A 6,571-nucleotide genomic window follows, 5' to 3' on the forward strand; every position below is an offset into this window, starting at 1 on the left:
GGCATTGTTTATTCAAAATCAAATCACGGCTCTTTCTTTGTTCATAAAAACTTATGGAATTTCATTTCGAACACAAATAGGTTATCAGCCGACCCGGGTTGAACCGATGGCTGGATTCGAACCTGCACGCTTTCTAATGCGAACTAGGCCGGCAAACCACTGAGTAACCGGTTCTAATGCGAACTAGGCCGGCAAACCACTGAGTAACCGGTTCTAATGCGAACTAGGCCGGCAAACCACTGAGTAACCGGTTCTTCTTATCCGCAGACTTGATAAGGAGTTACTTTACACACGAAGGAGATCCGCTTGTGTTACATTTACGAAATATTTCTTGCCTCGAATACATTGTATTCATTATAGGACGCTACAGGGTCCTCTTCGTTAGATTTTGTTTTTTAATATCCGGGTGTTCTTGGGCTGTTTTGTCTTTTAGTAAAATAGTACTTACTTGTCGGACTGTATTTCTCTCGCTACACCAGAAGAAACATCATAATAAGCTGACACTGTACCCTTCAATACACTGTAAATTGAAACTTGTAAATAGAAAATGGTTAATCCCCCAGGGTGTACAACAACCGGGTCACCTTCAGCTTTCTTCGCTAAATGCAAACTGCTGAGCTTGCGCACCGCTGCATCTAGAAAGCAGGGATGTTACGTTCATGCTGAAAGTAAAATACAAGTTCTTTTACTTATTGGATTCCCCTAATAAGAGTTCTTTTAACGCAGCTGGGTTTGACTCATGACTTGAAGATATACACACAACACAATTATTTGAAATTATATCAGTGTAGTAAGAACATATCAAAATGCCTGACAATCCGTGCTAATTAAAAGTGTGTGTGTGTGATATGGATTTTTAACGTAGCTTTTAACAATTTTTCTGTCATATCGCTACGATGTCTGCAGTGTGACAGTTATAGTAATGTCTAGCATTGGGGCATCATGCCGCAGACATGTATCATGATGTCCCACCCAGTCACATTATCCTGACACCAGGCCGACCAGTCATAACACTAAACTCTTAATGCTAAGCGCCAAGCGAGGCAGCTGTTAGTACCATTTTTGTAAGTCTTTGGTATGACTCGGCCGGGGATCGAACCCAGGACCTCCCGCATCCGAGGCGGACGCTCTAACCACTAGGCCACCGGAGCGGTCGCTAATTAATAAATGATAAAATATAAATTTAAAAAACTAGCTGCGAGAAAAAAAAAATGAAGAATCTCTTTGTTATACTATGGTGATATAATTTCAAGGTCCCTGGTACACTACATACATGAACCCATCCATGTTATCGTAATAATTATTTGAAAACAATTAGCAATATATAAATTAAGAAAATAGTATCATTACTAAGATTATTTTGGAATTTATGGATTAATTACTATTAATTAACAGGCGTGTCCAAATATTGCGTTTGAAATATTTGACCTAGACCCCTCCATCTCCACCAGCAGAATATTGCCCAAACTTTTAACGTCACTGCATTGTCCAGTTTGTATGATTATCAAGTAAACCACTTGATGCAATCCTTGACATAATGGTTTGCGTGCTTTTGAGTGGTTTACAAATGCTACTAACCAGGGCCGTAGAGAGCGATCAAGGGCTCTAGGGTAAGAAACATCCGGGCCTCTCCTAGTTCTTGTTCTAACAAAAGTGTCCTTTTATAAAATTAAAACGTTTTGTTCGACCCGGGCCCCCCTTACGGGGATATATCCCCTGTTGCCTTCCCCCTCTTATCGGCCTTGCTGCTAATCTTGAAAAGCCAGGGATTAGCATATATTCAGCTATAAATAGAAGTGTCAAATAATGTCAAAACTTGATTAATTAAACTGCATTTTCTTGGATTGTGAACAATGTCTGTATATAATAATCACTAATTAAACTGTATTCAAAACTAAAATGCATCACAAAGTAACTGTACAGTGGCTGTTGTGTTCCCTTGGTGCTAATCAATGGACTGGTCATTCTTTGTTTTCTGAGTCATAATTTCATGGCTTAAGAACACTTGGAAATCACAATAAAACATTATTTAAATACCTGCACTTGCAATTAAGGTTGTAAAGTTCCTTTTGACGGTTTGAAAGTTACTAGCTCTTAGCTGTATTTGGAACACATTTAGATGGACGCACAGCATAACACTGACTAAAATACTTGCAAAGAATATTTGGATTGGATCTGCACGAATCGTTGCATTATTACCATGAGAGATGTGCATGTGAAACTGGAAAACAGTTTAACAGGCAACGCATAATATAGTTTTTGATAATACGAAACAGCGGGGGTGATCTCTGGAAAGGTAGAAAGCAGAAGTTCTAAAAAATATATGCTCTCAAACAAACCTGACAGTATTTGATGTAAACTGAATTATCTTGTTCCCTGGACATCCTTCTTCAGTCAGATATTGATTTCATAGTGTCTGCGCAAATGTATCAGGCATTTTAAAGGATGGGTCTAGTACAGATAATGTTAGTAGGTAAAATTAGGGGAGACATTTTAAGAGGCTCTGTTTTATAAATTGTCATAAATTTTAAATTGGACTTTAAATCAATTATTTTTTCCTCTTTTTAGTCAGATTCAAATGTCGATAACTAGTGACATCAGTATTTCTTCAACGTACAAGGCCGAAAATCGCGTTGGGTGAAGGTAACAAGTACTGCCTTAGCATGGCGCCTAAATGTGTACCCAGACATAAATAGCAAGCTGATGCTTTGAAATATATATGTGCTGTCTCCCATGGAATGACATCGTTTTAATGCACAGTGATGTATCTTCTAGGAAGTAAAGGCAATTATGATTTGCAGTATTTAGAGCAATAGATAAAGCAAGACATTCGTTTTGTACTGAGATTGTGCGGGTCATTCAGTGTATTACCAAGTGAATGTTTACGCTAGCACTTTATTTTTTCCCCACCCACCCCCTTCCTCTCACTGTATTTAGAAAGTATCCAGACACTCTCTATCGTAATTGCTTTGGAAAAGGATAACAAACACTCGTATCATAATTTCTTTGGCAAAGTATGCCAGACACTCTGTATCATAATTGCTTTGGAAAAGGATAACAGACACTCTGTATCATAATTTCTTTGGCAAAGTATGCCAGACACTCTGTATCATAATTGCTTTGGCAAAGTATGCCAGACAATCTGTATCACTTGTAGCTCATTTTCCTATGCATCGTTGCATGCATATTTATCACTCATGTTAACACAAATAAAAGGTAAACTGAAGTTGTAATGGCATACATTTCTTGCTAAATTGGCTGTGTTACGTTTCTGGATTATGTATTAAGTACAGGCGGGAAACATCACAAGAATTTCCTGTTGGTTCTATCTTTACGAAGTTGTTCATACTTGTATCCATTCACAAGCGTGAAAGGACAGACAAATTTTTGGTTTGGTTTGAATTTATGTTTCATGCAATATTTCACTCGTGTTCTCTTTGTTACTTTTCAAAAGTACCAATTCTATTCTAGTAAATCATAAAAAATAGATGATAACAAAATAGAAATAATTACATGTATCAGATTATACTATAAATAAATAGAAAGTAAGTGTTGGACGAGCACTTACTCATACACACGTACATACACGCAGATACACTTTCCATCGCACTCAGATACATGTAAAAGCTATTTTAGTGTGTAATATCAAAATTTGTCCCGCGCGACTATCAAAAGACACGAAAATCTTGCTTTATATTGTCATTCGACTTTCAGTCCGTTTTGAAGAATTTTGAAAAAATACCACACCCAAAATTAAAGAATGGAAAAAGAAATCATTAACTTCAGCATACCTACGCTATCTCAGACTCCCGTTAATTAGCAAAATAATTATCTAAAATTATTAAATGACAGAATATCAAATTTAAAGGGAATTTACTGCTAGTCTAGAAACCAAATATCACATAAGTTTCTTCCCTTTCTTCAAGGGAGATAGCGCTGTATGTAAAGAGCAAAGTCTAGTAGTTTTCAACAGGACTTCTAAAATTTTATCGGCTGGTAATGATCCACGAAGTAAACAAAACAAACTAACAAACAAAGAAAACAAAACAAGACAAACAAACAAAAATACTCAAACATATAAAAGAAAGTAAAATACAACAACAACAAACCTTAAACAAACAAAACAAAACAAAACAAAAACATGCATGTTAAGTTTTACAATAATGAAGATCAGAATATATAATCTGTTGCTATGTAACGCGTTGTTACAACACTATGGTACTTTATTTCGATAAGTAGGATCAATTCGATAATGAAAACATTTAAATGACATATCATAAGTTATTTTGTTCATTATACATAAAGTCTAGTCGCGCGAAAAAAAATAAAATAGAAACTTGTCAGCTTGTACAAGAGGTGTGTACTTCTTTCGGTCATAGAGAACTCTTCAGTCGCAGAAAAATGAGTAATGATGAGACTTTCCCTGTGGGACATTCCCCTTAGAGACTTTCCACCACGAGACTTTACTTTATGCGACCTTCTCGTATTAAACCTTCCCCTATGAGACTTTCCATGCGAGACCTTCCCCAAATGAGAATTCCCCTTATGAGACATTCCTTTATTAGACCAACCTTCGTGAAACCACCTACGAGATTTTCCTTTACGAGTCTTTCCCTTACGAGACCTTCCCCAATAAGATTTTCCCCTACGAGACCTTTCACCCCGAGACCTTCTCCGCTGTCGGACTTTCCCTTAAAAGGTTTTTCATATACATGGTGCCTAAAGCTCTTTCCAAAGCGCTAAACCAACACAACATTTTAGCAATCTTAATCAAAGTTCTATATATTTATGAAACCTTACCTTTGCAAGGTGACATTGTCGATAGAAGTCATTTTGTCATCCGTTATGATCTATTACAACGAGCTATTTAAAACTGGTGAATAAAATCTTAAAGTAATTATGGAGAAGGGGTCGAAAGTAAGTTGCCTACGTTATTGATTTGGTAACCTGCATCTACAGAAATAGCTTTGAATAGCCTTGTAGTTGAAAAAATAATCTCCTATTAACGTTAAAAATGGTAGACATGATTTCTGTTACTGTAAATTATGTTGTATCAATGTTGGAAATCGACCTTTTCTTTTGGAAGCTGACGTTGTCTTTTAGAAGCTGACGTTTTCTTTTGGAAACTGACGTTTCTTTTGGAAGCTGACGTTGTCTTTTGGAAGCTGACTTTTTCTTTTGGAAACTGACATTTTCTTTTAGAAGCTGACGTTTTCTTTTGGAAGCTGAGGTTTTCTTTTGTTTTTAATGTTGGGGAAAAGAAAATAACAAAATATGTGCTCCATTTGTCATGGGCCAATGGTTATGCCTTTGATTTCACAGGGAATGAACATGGAACGTACACATGTGTATGTGTTTTTTTTTCCTCAAATTTTGAACGTCGCTTTAGCATATCGCTACGATGTCTGCAGTGTGGTAATTTATAGTGATGTATAGCAAAGGGACATCATGTCTCAGACATGTAGCATGATGTCCCACCCAGTCACATTATCCTGACACCAGGCCGACCAGTCCTAACACTAACCTCATAATGCTGAGCGCCTAGCGAGGCAGCTGTTAGTACCATTTTTATGTCTTTGGTATGACTCAGCCTGGGTTCAAACCCGCGACCTCCCGTATCAGAGGCGGACGCTTTACCCACAGGCCACCGGAGCCACCGGAGCGGTCACGTATACATGTAAAAAGTATTGTAACACACTGAGTTCAAAATCGACCAATATCAGCTGAAACAAAAATATGGCATGCTGGTCAGGTGACGGTAAAGTTGATGATAAAATCGGGTTCTCGATTTTGGTCATGACGTGTTTACCAAACGCTGCAAGCGATACGTACAATTACACGTACAGACAATTATACATTTACTGAATGATATATCAGAGTGACACACTTCAAAGCATATATAGAACTGTTTATTTGTCAGGCCTATCCCATTGTTCCAGATACAGTCACCCCAAAAAACTAAACTGTTAATAACGTTTTAGAAGTTTTGATTATTTTGTATTATCTTGAAATTACGTTAAAACACAAAACCTTTATATTTATTACAAAAGTATGCAGTGATAATGTAAATATGATTTTAGTTTTTGAGTCTGGAGTCGGAGTAAGAAAAGCATGCAAATAAATGTGAGTATTTTGCATCAAATGTTCATAATTTGTTTAAAATAAATATGTAAATGTCTGTATTAGAAAAGATTGGAAGAAGACTGTGTTCAGTTTATGATAGCTAATTCTGAAAGGAAAACTAAGACAGAAACTGAAACAAAAAGAAAGAAAGAAAGAAAGAAAGAAAGAAAGAAGGAAGGAAGGAATGAAATAAAAAAGTAAAGAAAGAAAAGAAAGAAAGAAAGAACGAATGAATTAATGAATGAATGAAGACTACATACCAATAGCAAACATTCGATTCGGTCAGTAAATGATAAGATGATTTACATCACCGAAAATAAAACAACCAGTCATGTCAAAATTACTTAGAAATATAAAGAAGCAAATTTAATTGGAATCCCCTTCATATTATAAGTGGCAAAATTATGTCGAAAGATTTACAATAGTTCTAGAGATCGACCTCCCACCA

General features: G+C 36.4%; 1 non-coding gene across 1 annotated transcript; it reads right to left on the bottom strand.

Moving 5' to 3' along the window:
* Positions 1–1,078: 1,078 nt before the first annotated feature.
* Trnap-cgg (transfer RNA proline (anticodon CGG)) lies at positions 1,079–1,155 on the bottom strand. The gene has a single exon. It is a non-coding gene; the product is annotated as a tRNA-Pro (tRNA).
* Between the last annotated feature and the right edge of the window lie 5,416 nt (positions 1,156–6,571).

This window comes from Sinohyriopsis cumingii, chromosome 19, assembly GCF_028554795.1.
Source record: "Sinohyriopsis cumingii isolate HCF-2022 chromosome 19, ASM2855479v2, whole genome shotgun sequence".
Taxonomy (NCBI): domain Eukaryota; kingdom Metazoa; phylum Mollusca; class Bivalvia; order Unionida; family Unionidae; genus Sinohyriopsis; species Sinohyriopsis cumingii.